At 46.8% G+C, this 18,291-nt stretch overlaps 1 protein-coding gene across 3 annotated transcripts in view; it reads left to right on the top strand.

The window, feature by feature from the left end:
• The window catches only part of PEBP4 (phosphatidylethanolamine binding protein 4), a 272,710-nt gene that overhangs the window by 96,153 nt on the left and 158,266 nt on the right, over window positions 1–18,291 (top strand). The window lies entirely within an intron of this gene.

Raw genomic sequence — 18,291 nt, 5'->3', positions numbered from 1 at the left:
AAAGATTATGGGACAATGCACACAGTGACTTGCGATCTCGGTCACACGCAGTCTGTAGTCCGCTGGCAGCAGGAGTTCAATATGGGTAGGTCTTTGAGTTAACATCTTACATCAAAAACCTAACAGTACCTAACTATCGAAGGCTTTTCACCAAAGCCAGACTGAATGTCTTCCCCTCTGCAGTGCTGGATGGTAGGTTGAGAGGAGTTCCCTACCAGGACAGACTTTGCTCGTGTGCTCAAGACATCAATTCCATAGATCATATTTTGTTACATTGTGCGAAGTATGAGCAGGCCAGGGCTGAACTGATACTACCCTTGCTGGTGCCTTTCCCGGGAAAGTCAGAGGCTCACTATGTCAGGTTCCTACTGGAAGACTGGACAAAAGCTAGAACGTTGGCAGTGGCAAAGTTTTTATCAGTGGTTGCAAGAACAAACAAGCCCTATATTCCAAACAAAGTGCTTGATTAACCTGGAGGTAGACTGTATGAACTCTGTATTAATTTGTAATGTTTTGTTGGGTCTCTGGACCGTAATAAAGATTGATGATGATGATTTTGCTTACATCTGGCAAACACAGCTATCTTCATTATGGAAACTTGAATTTAACCTGGTATATCTGCAAACAAAAAAATGGTTTGTTTGTCTTAAACTGTTTAATTCTCTTTAGAAATGGTACTTCCCTTCGAAGCTGTTCCATTGCATGTTCGATCCACCTTTACCCATTGCATGTTAAAACTTGCACCTTATTTTATTTCATATGAGGGATCAACATTTCAGACACACCTCAAGAGGTTTCTAAAACATCTGTGCATAGAAAAGGCTATGAGCATGTATAGAAAAACTCTGATGAAATAATGCAGGAGGCAGGATCTATCATCTGATTTGGATCAGGGACAGCCCACTGGCAGCTCACAAACTGGATCCAGATTCAGCCCCAAGTCAATTTTGTCTGGTCCTTAATCATCAGGATTAAGGAATGTAAGAAGGCATCAATTCCTGTTCTGACCCATGTTCACTGCATGCTGCATGTTTCTGATCCAGTGCACTTTGACTTCTGACAAAAACTACATTATTTGTCCCACTGTCTGCTGTGACAGAATTTTGTGTAATTATTTTACATATTTATGCCACACCATTCATTGCAATGCAAAGGAAATACAATGCCAATAGGTAGAAAGGTAACTAATTATGTATCATTTGCTGATTGAAGACAACAGTGAATACTAACAGTATTCACTGGATTGATTTAAATAAAGGGAATAAAGGGGGGGAAATTCCTTTATTCCCCCCCCCCCAAAACCAGGTCGGGGAGCAGCGGTATGGCGGCGCTGAGCCTCCCCGCTGTCTCCCGAGCTTGTGGGGCTGGCCGATGTCTGCCCGAAGTGCGGGGCGCTCTGCTGCAGCGCGCCCCGCGCTCCGTGCAGCAGGCTGCTATCCGCAGCCTAGGAGCCCTGCGGGCGCCCCGCGCGCCGGACAGCACGCTGCTATCCGCAGCCAAGGGAGCCCTGCAGGAACTCCCGCAGGGCTCCCCAGGTTTGCTGATAGCTTCCTGAAGCCTGGAGAGCGAGAGGGGTCGGTGCGCACTGACCCCTCTCGCTCTCCAAGCTTCAGCGAAAGCCTGTATTCGCCCCATAGGACGCACACACATTTCCCCTTCATTTTTGGAGGGGGAAAAGTGCATCCTATAGGGTGAAAAATACGGTATTTCTGTTTCCATCAGAATTCTTAACATCCCTAATCAGGATATGGTAAATAGTTTGCCCATAGTTTCAATCCTAAGGAATAGTACTTCTAAAGAAAAGATGTTGTGTCTTCTGTGTGCACCACAGAATACACAAATCAGGAAACTGGTGATGGCAGATGCTTTTAGGCATTGATATCACACAGTTGAGGTTTCTGGTTATGTGGATTTCATTCTCAGAAGATGTACTACCAATACTCTGTGGTTTATAAGGGGCACAACTAAGTTCTTGAGAAAACTACAATCTAATGACAATCTCCAAGAAATACCATCATAGCTACTATACACGTTGGGGACCTTTGCACCAACATCCTCCAGAAAGTTGGACTACAAGCCATCAGGAAGAATATAATCCTTCACTAAAGAGTTTAGTGAGAGAGTCAAAATGTTACGGTGGAGACTGAGGATATGTTAAGGTGGAGGCAGAATTATTAATAAGACCAGGAATATGCAGCATGACAAATACATTGTTGGACATTCCGTTGACTGTTGGCATCATTCAGCAATTGTTTGATGAGCAAATAAAAGTGATTAGAGCTGAGATTGATGAAATAGTGAATGAAAACAGACCAGAGAAGGATGAAATGGAAAACAAGGACATATAGACTTTGGAGAACAATATGAATGCCAGGACAGGAGGGTGAGAGTTGGAGACAACAGATGATGAACTGGATAAATCCTTCACACAGGTGTTTAGAGGAATGAAACATCCAAATGGAGGAATTGTGATGTTGGAGGAGTTGAATTAAGCCATGGATGGAAAGATGAAGAGACATTCTGAGTTGGCAGAAATAGTTGAGAGAGAAAGTACTGTACTGTGTCCAGTTCTGGGCACCACAGTTCAAGAAGGACACTGACAAACTGGAACGTGTCCAGAGGAGGGCAACCAAAATGGTCAAAGGCCTGGAAACGATGCCTTATGAGGAAAGGCTAAGGGAGCTGGGCATGTTTAGCCTGGAGAAGAGGAGGTTAAGGGGTGATATGATAGCCATGTTCAAATATATAAAAGGATGTCACATAGAGGAGGGAGAAAGGTTGTTTTCTGCTGCTCCAGAGAAGCGGACACGGAGCAATGGATCCAAACTACAAGAAAGAAGATTCCACCTAAACATTAGGAAGAACTTCCTGACAGTAAGAGCTGTTCGACAGTGGAATTTGCTGCCAAGGAATGTGGTGGAGTCTCCTACTTTGGAGGTCTTTAAGCAGAGGCTTGACAACCATATGTCAGGAGTGCTCTGATGGTGTTTCCTGCTTGGCAGGGGGTTGGACTCGATGGCCCTTGTGGTCTCTTCCAACTCTATGATTCTATGATTCTATGAAAGTCTACTACCTGAATTTAGAGAGAAAAGCCATCAATATTGTCAGGGAACTGACATTGGAGCGAGAGGCGAAGGGAAGGCTCCCAGATGATGCTGGCGAAGGATCCAGCAGCAGGGGGAGAAACAGCTCAGTAGAGGGGGAAGCCAATCAGCGCAACACCAGGGATAAAGGGAGGCAGACGGGGGAAGTGGAGAGAGGGCTCCAGGACTCTTCACTGGACATCAGTGAGGAGAGCCCAGGGCCTCCGCTACCCATGCCTTCCCTGCGCAGAAGACTCCCGTGCAGTGAGAGGAGGAGGAGACTGGGTGTCAAACAACTTTTATGTTGGAAGAGGTTCAAGAAACGCCCACTGATGGATTCTGTCAGTGACTGAGGCAGCCACGATGAGAAGGGGCTGTGCAGTCAGAAAGGTTTAACAAGGCAAATTAACCGAGAAAGGCACCAGTTTACACACGAGTAACTCATACCCATTACAGCAATCCGTCAGTCCCTGAAAGTTGCTCGTGCGCAGCAGCAGGCAGGTAGCATCATGAGCAAGACTGGAGGAGCGAACGCCCAGGAGGGAGCAGCTGGAGGGCAAACTCTGGTGGAGAGGAACCGAGAGTTGGAGCAGCATGTGGCCATCCTGACGGCGCGGCTGGACGAAAGGCGGTCTCAAGATGCACAGGTCAGGCCCACCCCCATAGCAAGGAAGGTACCGGGACTGGTGCACAAATTTGGAGGGAACCCGCAGGAATATAGTGCGTTCCGAACGGAAATAGAGTACGCCTTGAAGCTGCAGGATGACGATTTTGCAGACGATGGGGCAAGGGTGGCATATGTCGTGGGTCAGGGAATGGATCAGGCCCCTTATGGCAACGCAGAATGCCGCCATGCAGGACCTGAGGAGATTCTTTCAGGTGATGGACGCAATGTTTTCCAGTGATGTACAACAAAGTGTGACTAAGCAGGAACTGATGAACTGTAAACAGGGGAACCAGTCAGTTAGAGACTACTGGTCGTGCTTTGCCATGATAGTTCACCGCCTCGGGTGGCAACTGGACTCTGAACCCGTACAAATGTTATTCGAGGAGGGGTTATCCCCTACGGTGAAGGATGAGCTTTCCTGCACACCCCGCCCGCAGGGGATGGATCAGCTGACCAAGGCTGTGCTTGCGATTGGCGTACGGCAGGAAGTGCAGGCCCAGGAGAGGCGGGAAGGGAGAGAGCAACGTTGCCATGACTACCGCATTCCTGAGATACCAAAGCAGCTTTCCCCGCCAGCGGAGCCAATGGAAATAGATGGGGCGCGCGCGTGGGAAGTTTCAAACGCCAGCGAACGGCGCAAAAAGGAGGGAAAGGATTGGAAAACCACCAAGAAGTGTTTCCTTTGCCAGCGGCCAGGACATTTTGCCAGAGCCTCCCCTCTAAGAAAGGCCTGGCAAGGTATGGTGGGAGCCGCAGGGGGTGAGGAGGAGTTGGTAAAGGAACAGGAACAGGGAAACGGGAATGCTTGACTGCCACGCAAGGGGCACAGCAGCCAGGCCAGCAACCAGTAAAAGTGCCCCAACCAGACCCCCCAAGGCAGCAATAGCCATCGAAGTGGTGCTAGAACTCCCAAACGGGCACCCAGTCAAGGTGAAAGGGATGCTGGATTCAGGCAGCTCATGTAATTTCTTCAGCAAAGACTTTGCATTAGAGCACCAGCTCCACTTACTACCTTTGGATTTCCCCTTGCAAGTAACCACCATTGATGGCAGGGAGCTTCTAGGAGGGGAAGTGACACACCAGACCCCACCAATGAGAATGAGGGTGTACAGGCACTCAGAGACCATCGCCTTTCACGTCGCCTCACTAGCAGGGCCCCCAATAAAATCAGGAATGAGCTGGCTGGCACATGATCCAGTGGTGGCGTGGCATCAGAGGACAGTCACCTTTGGGTCAGCTTACTGCCTAGAACACTGTCTAGGAGGAGAAACCCCAAGGATGAGCGTGGCTAGAGTGGCTGGGATGGCTGTGGAGCGGAAGGGAGAGGTGCTGCCGCAATATGCAGATCTGCGGGAGGTCTTCAGCGAGAAGGAGGCATATAGACTGCCGCCCCATAGGCCCTTTGACTGCCAGACCAACTTGCTCCCGGGGGCTCAGCTGCCAGTGGGTAAGCTGTATGCCATGTCGGACAGGGAGATGAAGGAGTTGCGGGAATTTATTGACAAGAACCTGAAAAGAGGCTTCATAAGAGAATCAAAAGCGGTGGGGGGCAGTCCGGTGTTCTTTGTGGACAAAAAGGACACTAATAAACCCAGGCTTGTTGTGGACTATAGGGCCGTCAACTTGGTGTCGGAACCCGTGACCTTCCCAATGCCCAGGATTGACGACATTTTAACGCGAGTGAGGAAAGGGAAATTTTTTACCAAGCTGGACCTGAGGGGTGCATACAATTTGATCAGGATGAGGGAGGGGGACGAATGGAAGACCACAATGTTCACACCCCTAGGGGCCTTTGAGTACTTAGTTATGCCTTTTGGATTACAGTCAGGCTCCGCCTGTTTTTAAGCTTTCATGCACCACGTGTTGGGGTCTCTGCTGTACAAGAACTGCATAGCCTTCTTGGACGACGTCTTAATTTATTCGGACAACGAGGATCAACATGTTAGAGATGTCAGGGAAGTGCTACAACGGCTGCAGAAGCACCAGTTGTGGGTCAAGCTGGAAAAATGTCAGTTTCACGCCAGAGAAGTCGAGTTTCTGGGGTACAAGTTGTCTGACAAGGGCCTAGCGATGGACCCAAGGAAGGTGCAGGCAGTGCTGGAGTGGAAGGCTCCCAAAACACGGAAGGACGTGCAGAGGTTCCTAGGGTTCAGCAACTTCTACAGGAAGTTCATCAAGAACCTCGCCCACTTGACAGCGCCCATCACGGATTGTCTCAGTAGCAAAAGGAAGTTTGTGTGGACAGAAGAGGCCCAACAATCCTTTGAAAAACTGAAGAAGGCGTTCGCATCGGAAGAGCAACTCCTGCACGTAAATCTGGAGAAACCCATGAGGCTAGAGACCGACGTGTCTGATAAAGCCATCAGGGTGGTCCTTTTGCAGACAGGGAGGAGCGAGAAGGAATGGAAACCGTGCGCCTTTTTCTCGAGAAAACTGAACAAGTCGGAGCAAAACTATACCGTGTATGACCGCGAACTGCTGGCGATCTATGCGGCCTTTCGTCGCTGGCGTCATCTGCTGATAGGGGCGCAACAACAGATCCAGGTTTGCACAGATCACAAGAACTTGGAGTACTGGAGGACAGCACAAGTACTCAACCAGAGACAGATTCAATGGGCACAGGAGTTCTCCAAGTTTTTCTTTGAAATCCGATACGTGCCCGGAGAGGAAAACGTAAGAGCGGATGCTCTCTCGTGCAAACCGGAGTATTTGGAAGGAGAGGGGCCGCCGGAGAAACGACACGTAATCCCCGAGGACCGATGGGTGTGGGGGGGAACTTTGGTGGGGAAAAGAGAACTAGCCGGGCTGACCAGAAATGACGTGTTCGCACAAACTAAAATCCGGGAGCTCTGAGACGGAAGGGGGACCCAAGAAGGGTTTGAGGAGAAGGAAGGGGTACTGTACTATAGGGGAGCACTGTACGTACCGGGGGAGAACCTAAGGGGAAGGGTACTCAAACAACTCCACGACAACCCCACAGCGGGGCACTTTGGACAGCACAAAACCATGATGCTGGTGACCAGGCAGTTCTGGTGGCCCAGGGTGAGGGAGGATGTACGGGAATATGTCCGGGGGTGCGACTGCTGCCAAAGGGCAAAGGGGGAGAGGGCTGCCCCAGCAGGATTACTGGAACCCTTACCCACGCCGGGGAAACCCTGGGAGGTGGTGTCCATTGATTTCATGACAGATTTGCCCAAGTCCCGGGGAAAGACAGCAGTCATGGTAGTGGTCGACCTACTGACAAAAATGTGCCACTTTATAGCTTGCTCGCATGCTGTAACGGCAGAGGAAACAGCCCAGTTGTTTGTGGAGCACATCTTCAGGCTGCATGGCGCCCCCTTGAGGGTTCTCTCCGACCACGGAAAACAATTTACTTCCCAGTTCTGGAGGAAGCTCATGAGCTTGTTGCAGGTCGAAGTGGGTTTCTCGACGGCGAGACACCCGGAGACCAATGGGCAAGCAGAAAGAGCGAACAGTATACTCCAGCAATACCTACGCTGCTACGTCAGCAAGAGGCAGAATGACTGGGTAGAGAAACTAGCGCTGGCTGAATTCGCGTACAATAACGCTGAACATGTGTCCACGTGAATGAGCCCCATGGCCAACCATGGGTGTCATCCCAGGGCCTTCCCGGGGAGTGGGGAGGAAAACTGGAGCGTACCTGCGGCAGAGCAGTTTGTGGAAGAAATGGAGGCCCTGCACCAGCAACTTGGAGCGGGCCAAGGAAACTTACAAGAGGCAGGCAGACAAGCACCGCCGGGAAGGGGAGACCATATGGGTGGGGGACCGGGTGTGGTTGTCCACCCAAGGGCTACCTTTCAAAGGGGGGTGCAAGAAGTTGCAACCCAGACGGCTGGGACCTTTTGAGGTAACACAGCAAGTCAATCCCGTGGCTTTTAAGCTCAGGTTGCCTGATAGCATGAAAATACACCCGGTTTTCCACAGGTCCCTGCTCTCACCGCATAGGGAGGGGCGGGGATTCCAGGGGCAAGAGGGAGAAGACACCACACACCCGCAGGTAGAAGAAAGGGAACACCATCACAGGGCCATGGAAATACTGGACTCAAGGTGGCAAGGGCGCCGGGTGGAGTATTTTGTAGCTTGGGAGGGGGAACCCGGGTCCGAAAACACGTGGGTTCCCACGGAAGCCTTCAATGACAGCTACCTGGTGGAGGAATTCCACCACCGGTGCCCGGACAAACCCAAACCCCTAGAGAGGTTCTGGGAGGAGCAATTTGGACCCACAGACGATGAAGAGGGGTTTGAGGGATTTTCTGGCTCTGATGAGGAGGGAGGAGAGGCTTTTTCCGAAGAAGAAGAATCAGACGGGGAGGACCACCCAGTTGGCAGGTATAAGAGTGGGTGGGAAGCGGGTTTCGAATCCACAGAAGATGGTGACAGTTCCTTCCGGGGGTTCCCAGCCTCGTCGGCTGATGAAGGGGACGAAGTTGATTCCACAGGTCGGTCCAGAGGTGGAGGGGGTCCTGGAGGGGAGGTGGATGTCAGGGAACTGACATTGGAGCGAGAGGCGAAGGGGAGGCTCCCAGATGATGCGGGCGAAGGATCCAGCAGCAGGGGGAGAAACAGCTCAGTAGAGGGGGAAGCCAATCAACGCAACACCAGGGATAAAGGGAGGCAGACGGGGGAAGTGGAGAGAGGGCTCCAGGACTCTTCACTGGACATCAGTGAGGAGAGCCCAGGTCCTCCGCTACCCACGCCTTCCCTGCGCAGAAGACTCCCGCGCAGTGAGAGGAGGAGGAGACTGGGTGTCAAACAACTTTTATGTTGGAAGAGGTTCAAGAAACGCCCACTGATGGATTCTGTCAGTGACTGAGGCAGCCACGATGAGAAGGGGCTGTGCAGTCAGAAAGGTTTAACAAGGCAAATTAACCAAGAAAGGCACCAGTTTACGCACGAGTAACTCATACCCATTACAAATATATATAGAGATAAATGTCTTTTCTCTCTAAATGATGAGTATATGTACCTACAACTGTGATATATAATGATGAATATGTGTACCTGCAACTCAGAATAACACTTCGTTCATATGATGAACAAAGGCTTATGCCATAATAAACCTATTATGTTTTTAAGGTGCCGCACGACTTTCTGTTGTTATCTTTGTAAACTTGTAAACTTTGCAATATATACATATTGTGTACACGCAATTTATGTAATGTAGTGCCTGAGCATGTGTGCTTTATTACTGTGAAGCCCTTATTTCAAAATGGCAACAACTTTATTATAGCGACTCATAAAGGAGTTGATGTAGCACACTACATTTTTGGCTCCTGGAGAAATATCTGAATAAGTGTGTGCCACCCTGCCCTGAAGTTGGCCTTCTCTCCCCTGGATGCTTGCCCTGACCATTCGGTAGGACTGTATGACTATGTGCACAATTAATCCCCTAAAAATGTAATGGTCATGGCTTTGTAAATTTTAAAATAACACATTCTTAAATGGCATCGCTTTTTACTGTGTCCATGAACTCTGGCCTAGGAAAATGCTTTTAACAAATTGGCTACAATGATGCTGAATAAATCATTTATTATTAGAACAATATACTGCACAAATATTTGGCTGGTTTAGCACTGCTGGACCCTGGAGAGAAGAGGCTGAATGTGTATAATATAAATATTATATAGCAAACAGATCTGCGGTGCCACAGATAGCACTGGAATTGAGACTGTTCCAGAGCTAATGAAAGCTTCCTTGAGCTGCACAGAGCAGTGGACTAGTGTTTACTGGCTAGATAAGAGGGCTTGTAGGCTGTTGGTTTTCTTTTACCTTCCCATTAGAAAAGTCATTAACTCTGTAATCTTAAGGCTGGCCTGAGGGAAAAGTGAAGGTTGGCAAACCATCAACTCCAACACCCTACCAGCCTCTTGCCAGCAAGGCAGGAGTCAGGATGGAGAAGTGTAAGAATTTGCATTTGTCTTCTGCAAAATTTGAAATCAGATTACTGTTTAAGAGTACCTATGCAACGCCCTTCTCTTATGTGTGCAGCATTTTAGAACTGTGGAACTCCCTCCAGTCAGATGTCAAGGAAATATACAACTATCTGACTTTTAGAAGACATCTGAAGGCAGCCCTGTTTTGGGAAGTTTTTAATGTTTGAAGTTTTATTCTGTTTTTAATGTTCTGTTGAAAGCCGCCCAGAGGGGCTGGGGAAACCCAGCCAGTTTGGCGGGTAGAAATAATATATTGTTGTTGTTGTTGTTGTTGTTGTTGTTGTTGTTGTTGTTACTACTACTACTACTATTACTGTTCATATGCAACCCTTTACAGAAGATCTAAGAAACTTGGCGTGTAAGCAGGCTTTTGATGGCAATTTAGTTACTATTCCTAGAGTTACAGATAGGTAGCCGTGTTGGTCTGCCATAGTCAAAATAAAAAAATTCCTTCCAGTAGCACCTTAAAGACCAACTAAGTTAGTTCTTGGTATGAGCTTTCGTGTGCATGCACACTTCTTCAGATACACTGAAACAGAAGTTGCCAGATCCTTCTATATAGTGAGAAGGTGGGGAGGGGTATTACTCAGAAGGGTGGTGGGAATGGGAGATTGGCAGATAGCTGAGATGAGCCTGTTGACGACTCTTAACGACTGTAATAGGTCTTACAGGAAAAGGCAAGGGGTGAGAAGGTGAGAAATGGCTTAGTCATGTATAATGGGATAAGAATCCAATGTCTTTGTTCAAACCAGGTCTCTCCATGGTTTTAAGTTTGGTAATGAGTCTTTTTTGGGTCTGTCTGAAAAAAGAAAATAACAGAACACCTCTAGTCATCACATACAGCTCCCAAGTTAAAACAGTACAACGCATCATCAGAGATCTACAACCTCTCCTGGACAATGACAGTTCTCTTTCTCAAGCTCTGGGAGGAAGACCTTTCATTGCCTACAGACAGCCACCCAATCTTAAACAACTCCTAACCCACAATAATACTACAACCAGACTTAACACGGACACTGGCACCAGAGCCTGCAATAAACCCAGATGCCAAGTTTGCTGCCACATACACCCGGACAACACCATTACTGGCCCCAACAACATCACACATACCATCTCAGGACTATTCAATTGCTCATCGTCTAACATTGTGTATGCCATCAAATGCCAACAGTGTCCTTCAGCTCTCTATATTGGACAAACAGGCCAAACCTTACGCCAAAGAATAAACGGACATAAATCTGACATCAAGAATCACAAAACAGAGAAACCAGTAGGAGAACACTTCAATCTCCCAGGACATTCTATACAAGATCTCAAAGTAGCTGTTTTACTACAAAGGAATTTCAGAAATAGACTGGAAAGAGAAGCTGCTGAATTGCAACTCATTACCAAACTTAAAACCATGGAGAGACCTGGTTTGAACAAAGACATTGGATTCTTATCCCATTATACATGACTAAGCCATTTCTCACCTTCTCACCCCTTGCCTTTTCCTGTAAGACCTATTACAGTCGTTAAGAGTCGTCAACAGGCTCATCTCAGCTATCTGCCAATCTCCCATTCCCACCACCCTTCTGAGTAATACCCCTCCCCACCTTCTCACTATATAGAAGGATCTGGCAACTTCTGTTTCAGTGTATCTGAAGAAGTGTGCATGCACACGAAAGCTTATACCAAGAACTAACTTAGTTGGTCTTTAAGGTGCTACTGGAAGGAATTTTTTTATTTTGACTATTCCTAGAGTATTATAGAATTTTGAACATAAGGATGACACAGCATAAGAAGATCTCTTCTAGATCAGGCCAAAGGCCCATCTAGTTTAGCATCCAGTTCTCAGGGTGGCCAAAAACAGGACTTGAGTGCAAAAGCTCCCCCCTTGCTGGTGTGATTCCCAGCAGCTGCTATTGAGAGGCATCTCATCACTGACCCTGGAGGTAGAACATCACCATTTTGCTAGCTAAACCTTTGATAGTCTTATCCTCCAACTTATTTAATCCTTTTTAAAAACCATCCTAGTTAGTTGCCATCACTTCATATGTGGGGAGTGAATTCCATTGTTTAACTAAGAAGTACTTCCTTTTGCCTATCTCCAATCTTCCAACATTCAACTTACCCTGTTTCCACTGTCTCCACACCATACATATGGTAATCTTAAACACCCCCATCATATCCCTGTTGCCTTTTTTTCTCCACTGAAAAGCCTCAGATATTGTATCCTCCCTCTCATAGGGGAGTTGGCCTCAGAACATTGATCAGTTTCCAGTTACTCTTTTCTGAAACTTTTCTAGCTTTGGTTTTTATTTAAATGTCACGCCACAAGCTGCTTCTATTGGTCTCCCTGGTATTCATGCTCATCTGACACATCATAAAATCATGCTTAACCAATGTAACGAAGTTCTCTATACTTTCTTCTCATACCTCAGGGTGGGCAACCTCTGACCCATGGGCCAAATTTGGCCCCTGCACACCTCCCAAACTGGGCCATCATGAGGCTGCTTTTCCTAAGCCATATGCACCTGCCCCACCCTTGACATGGTAGAGATGCAGCTCTATTGGGGGACTTGATCCCTACAGAAAACATGGGCTGAAATCACAGCTCAGCTAGGGATGGGCAGCGACCTCAGCCCTGCTGAATTTGTGGCACAATGGAGTTCCAGGAAACATCTCTGCCAGCCCTGTGCTTGGTGTTTTGCTTATTTTAGAGCTGGCAAAGCCCCTTACAATGCCCACCCCAAGTGCCTGACAGTCACCTGTCGTCAACAGGTGGGTGGCACAACCTAAAATGGGCCTATCGGCTGCAGAATTACAAGTGGCATCCCAAAAACAAATTCTCACACCTCTAGCAGGAATGAAAATTCACAACAGGTCTTTTCATGCTTTGTGAAGAAGAGTGACTGAATGGACGCCATACCACACATCCAGTTTGTTGCGCAATAAACACATTTCTTTCTTTTTTGTTGCGTCCAACCCTGAAATCTTACCCTAAGATTGATCTTTTGTTGCAGGGGTGTTTCATCTCCACGGCACTGAAAGTGAAATTTTTGTAGCTGGGAAAATGACATGCTTCCCCCAGAGAGCTCATTCTTTTTTTTTATGCAGGTGTTACTGCTGCCTATTCTGTATAAGCTATTTGTGAGGCAGTTAGTGTAAAGTGATGCAACTTTTTTGCCCCTCCCATACCTGCACCATTTTGTGAACCTTTAGTGTGTGTTTTGAAATCACAACTTCTCTAGCCACCCTAACCGCTGTTGCTGCCTTTCTCCTCCCAAGCACATGTCCTGCCATGAGTGCTATGACAGCAAGGCTGTCAGTGAACAAACATGTAAGAATATTGTAAAAAGGATAGAAAATATTTCTCTGTGCAGAAATTGAAGCTTAACCTATAATGCATTTTTTAATTGCAGCAGACGTGTTCTCACAAGTCATTTCTATATCTAAAAATGTAACATGGGAAGGTTTCTACCTCTGAGATAAGCATGGTTATGTTGAACTGTTCTCTAATCTTAGCTTAGATGTTGCTTTCAGAAGTTAGTGAACACATAAATCCTTCCTGTGTTACATTTTTAGACGTTATGCCTGTTATAGCATGGTAAGGTAAAGGTAAAGGACCCCTGGACAGTTAAGTCCAGTCAAAGGTGACTATGGGATGGGGTGCTCATCTCTCTCTTGAGGCCAAGGGAGCTGGCATTTGTCCACAGCTTTCCGGGTCATGTGGCCAGCAGGACTAAACTGCTTCTGGTGCAATGGAACACCGTGATGAAAGCCAGACCAGCAAAGCTTTTTCCTGGGCTGCAGAGATGGATATGGGGCTGACTTTTTCTTTTCTTTTCAAATTCATCTAGTCCAGCCCCACTCCCTTTTAGATTGTACTTTAGGGCAGGCAGTAATTTCTTAGGGAACCAGTGTCGATCCAGCCTGGACCCAACACATTTATTTGGTATTGTTCAGTTGCTGTGGATATGTGCTAGGCTGATTAGATAGCGCATGTATGGCAGTTCCCTAGTGCACTTGTTACCTAGGAAACCATGAGCTCTACATGTGTGTCACTTAACACCCTATTTGCTTTCATTTGGATAAGTCTTTAATTTCTGCACTGCCCCATCTCCTCTGGATCTATTCAAGTCGCCTGTCTTCATACACTAATCCCTCTCCTTCTGCCCTGCTTGCCTCTCTGGCTGTGGTTCTCAAAAAAGTCCCTGCCTGCTCAGAGCAAGTTTCCAAACCTGTGGGTAATCTGAACAGCTCGTGCCTTTAACAATAATAACTCAAATTATATACACGGCTTCTCCCATCCAGAAGCAATTAGTAGCTCAAATGTGATGCTTAACACTTCCATCATCAAAGCACTCTACAGACGTTAACTAATTAATCCTTCAAATATTGCAATGAAGCACAGTAAGGTGGCTATTTCTCCTTTGTAGATGGGGGAATTAAGGCACACAGAATATCAAGGCTGGACAGTGGCTGGCTCTGCTTCACTATGCAAAGGATGCAACATCCAAAATATCTGTCATTCAAGTAGAAATAAGAGGTCAACTACCCACTCCTAAGAGAGTTTCATTTTCAAATGGAGTCTCTACCCTGGTTCCTATCTGATTAATCTTAGACTTTCCCAGCTCCCCCAGTGACTCAGGTAGAATATTTTGTGAACTGCACATTAAGGTGCTGGTTTTTAGCTGTGCTGAAGCTTCTTTGCAACACACTTGCCCCTCATTATCTATGTTTAGGTGAATATTCAGAAAGCTTACCCCCTCATCACCAAGGTTGTAGAACTCAAAACTGATTGCAGCTGATTAAAATATTAGATTGCAAGAAACAAACATATTATTGGGGGGGGGGTCTCCAGTTTGTTCCAGTGCCATTTGCTGGAAAGGAAGGAATGTTGGTTTTTTGGGAGCTGTCAGACCATTGCTTCCTCTAGCTCAAGTCAGGGGTGCTGAGGGATCTTGCCCCCCCCAAAAAAAACCCCAGGAAGGGTCTGGGCTTCCTCAATATCCTGTGGCAACATGTGCACGCAGTGTGAGCACACCACAGAATGTGCTCACGACACTCGTGCAAGCTGTGCAGGGGCAAGCCGGTGTGCGTGGTTCAAGAGCTATGCCTCCTAATAAAACCTGTCACTGCCTTCCACAACAGGCCACAGAGGGATGTTTGGGTTCACCTATTCCAACTGTAAGCTGAATGCTGAGTGTATGTTATAAATAATTGTTTTACCTGCCCTTCACCAGCAGCTATGAGGGTGGGTTACTACAATTTAGAATTCAGAATTCAAAACAGTTAAAACAGATTATAGTCACAAAAATTGTGGTGGGGGCACTGAAAACACACATTTCAGAGGAAAAGGCCAGTGTAGAGAAGTTTCTTCTGCAGACTAGTGCAGTAGTGTACAGGTGACAACACTGGAGGCCTGGAACAGCAGATCCTGTAAAACAAAAGAGCTCTGCAAGCAGTGGTAGATGGTCCAGATACAAATGTGAAGACAGTACTGTTAGATCCTGTCTGCAGCATTGTCTGGTCAACAAGACCAATTCAAGATTCCCTTCTCTTTAGCAATACCTGCTGACCTAGGGTTCTGGGTGGGCCCTCTTTGGTGCATGGTGTGGCCATGGAGGGCTGCCATCTTCTGACGTGGCCAGGGGAGGGGATGGTCACCTGGTGCCACCCAACTCTGACTGCATTGGGTTCCCAGGTAAGGACAGGCGGTGCCTGCAAGCCAATCAGTCTCCAGCCCACTCCATGCCTATTTAAACAGGCAGCCAGGTGCAGTCCACCCTCTTGGCTGATTGTCATGGGATTTTCAACCGACCTAGTCCTTAGGGGTCCACCCAGTGGGGGAGCAGGTGTGTTGCCTATGGACCTTGCTATAGTTTACACCATAGCTTTCCAAACTTTTCATATTACTAACCCCTTTCCAGCCCTGAAAGGGGTGTGGGGAGTGTTCGTGCGACACCTACACACTGCAGCCGACACGCTAACGTGTCATGACACACAATTTGGAAAGCTCTGGTTTACATGGTCACCGTATTCGGGGACAGGGAGGAATTTTCTCCTGCAAGCAAACTGGCTGGCTTGCAGGTTTTTGCCTACCTCATCACAACATTGGGAGATAAGGCATGTGGCTGGATCCTTAGTCGCAGGAGTATCCTGTTAGCAGCGTCCAGAAGGGGTGACTCTGTCTGGGAGTCCATGGGGGAGGGGGACCAGTGGGCCAATACACATCTCCCAAAGGCGACTCCCCAGCACCAGGTTCCTATCAGGTAGCAGGCAGGCTGCCTGATGCAGGATACATGCCCAGTGCCTTAGCCAAACCTACTCTTTCCTGTAATCAATAACATTGTGGCTTAATTCAACCTAAAACCAGTTTCCTGTGTCCATTCTTGTGGCCCTCCCTGCACCTGCAGTGGGCATCATGTCCCTGTGCTGGCAAGGATATAATTCTGTCTTACAAGCTGCAAGTGTTATCTAGTCTGAAATTTATTTGTCCCACTCCTCCTATGGCATTAAAAGAAAATATCTAATGCAGGCATGGAATATATAATTTGCCATCATATAAATGACAAATTTGATACACAAATGGAGATGAAGCACCCCAGCATTGTCACAAGGTTACCAACTTTCTCTTCTTCCTGTTTAAGGGTCTCATCTGACCACCCCAAAGCTGTGTGTACTGTTGCCTTTGTAGACCACAATCTGTACTGAAATCCAAGCCTGCTGTTAACTTCACTTGCGCTCTATTCTTGTGTTTGCTATTATTTTTTAACACTTTTTTGTGCATAAAAGCACTATCCTCTCCCTAGAGCCTGCCTGCAGTGAAGACATGGTCTGTACAACTGCAATTATTTAGAAGAACAGATGGAGTGAGGAGCAGAAAGTCTGTTAATAGTAATAGAAATGCTACATGTTAACCTGGACAGCACACGATGACAGTCCCATGACTACACGTTCTGTTCCCACCAGCTGGGCACCAACGCAGAAGTGAGAGATTCACAACAATAGCAAAACCAAGAACCCACCTAAAGTTAGAAATCAAATTCCTTCACACTTTTCAGTGTAGGTTTCCCCCCACCCCACCCCCAGTAATCTCCTGCCTCATGGTCATTTCAAAATATTTTCATATTTAAGGTGTGGTGTTATAAATTTCAGCATGGTTGGCAGGATAGAAATTAGGCATGAATGTGTGAGAAGGAAGTGCAGGCCAATAAAGGGAGCACAAGCATGGTAAACCAAGAATTTTATATCTCCCCCAATCACAATAATTAACTCTTAAGATTGTGCTGACATAATATATATATTAGCTGAGCAGCAGATTTGCTTGGCCTTTTTTTTTGGTGGGTTTTTTTTTTTGTAAGATGTGAATGAATCAGAAGTTGCTCCTAATGGAATCTAAAAGACAGGAAGGGACATGACACAGGGGCAGAACATCTGCTTTGCATACAGAAGGTTCAACCCCCATATCCAAGCATGGTTGAGAGAGACCCCAGTCAGAAACCCTGGAAAGCCCCTGCCATTCAGCGAGAGACAGGACTGAGCTGGATGGACCAATGTTTTGAGTCAGCATAAAGCAAATTCCTGTGTTTGTAGGTACCGGTATGTCATGAGCAACATGGAGGTGTCACGGAGTGGTCAGATTTTGAGAAGGAATGGGAGGAGTTCAGAGAGTTGGAGCTGGAGAACCCTGGAGTGGGTCCTAAGTGGGATGGGGATGTGGAATCAGGTATCCAGGAAATATCTGCTTATGTAAAGTGCTTTACAGGCTTTGCTGAGCAACTCACCCCAAATCATACAACCGTGCTTTATGTTATATCCATGTATTCGAACACAAACACTTCTGTGACAGCTCTCTGCTAAGAATATAATAGAGTTATATCTAGCATTTATATAGTACTTTAGAATGCTCAAAAATGTTTCACATTTTTATGTAAATAATGTTTACAATAATCCTGCAATTTAGGCCAATATTATTACCTCCATCCTGCAGATAGGGGAAGGAGCTAATAAATGACTTGTCTGAAGACAAATTACTAATTACATTCCCCCCTCCTTTACATCAGATTTACTGTTGGGAAGCTGCTAATTTAATGCACTAGGGAGGGGCACATGCATTTACTGCATTGTTCTTCTAACTGAATTACCCCTGCCCAAGGTGTGATTAGCTCCCCCCCCCCTTGAAAAAGATGAGTATTCCTTTGTTCTTCTGATCTCCTTTCCCGCTCCTGTAAACTAGTGATCCACGCTCTCTCCAGGCCCACATTTAACCCCCAGCCCTGAGTTTCTAAGATAAAAAAAAACCAGTCATTGAGTTAGCTTAGAATTCACACATTTGAAACTGGATGCCCTCCTTGCAAACCAGTTTAAGCATAAAATGATTTTTAGTTTCATGTGTTAAATCTTTAGATTAGATTGTTAAAGTTTCAGAGACAGTTGTGATATCACTGCCTAATGACAGACCACTTGGATATTATGCAAGAACAAAGCTAAGTCCATGAAGCTTATGCCGTCATAAACTGGTTAGTCTTTAAGACTCTTAGTAGTTTTTTGCTGCAAAAGGCTGTTGGCTAATCCTCTAGATTTTGTTATGAAATTATTC

Source organism: Podarcis bocagei (genome assembly GCF_964188305.1).
Source record: "Podarcis bocagei genome assembly, chromosome: 15".
Classification (NCBI taxonomy): domain Eukaryota; kingdom Metazoa; phylum Chordata; class Lepidosauria; order Squamata; family Lacertidae; genus Podarcis; species Podarcis bocagei.
This window is presented reverse-complemented; position numbering and strand designations above follow the sequence as displayed.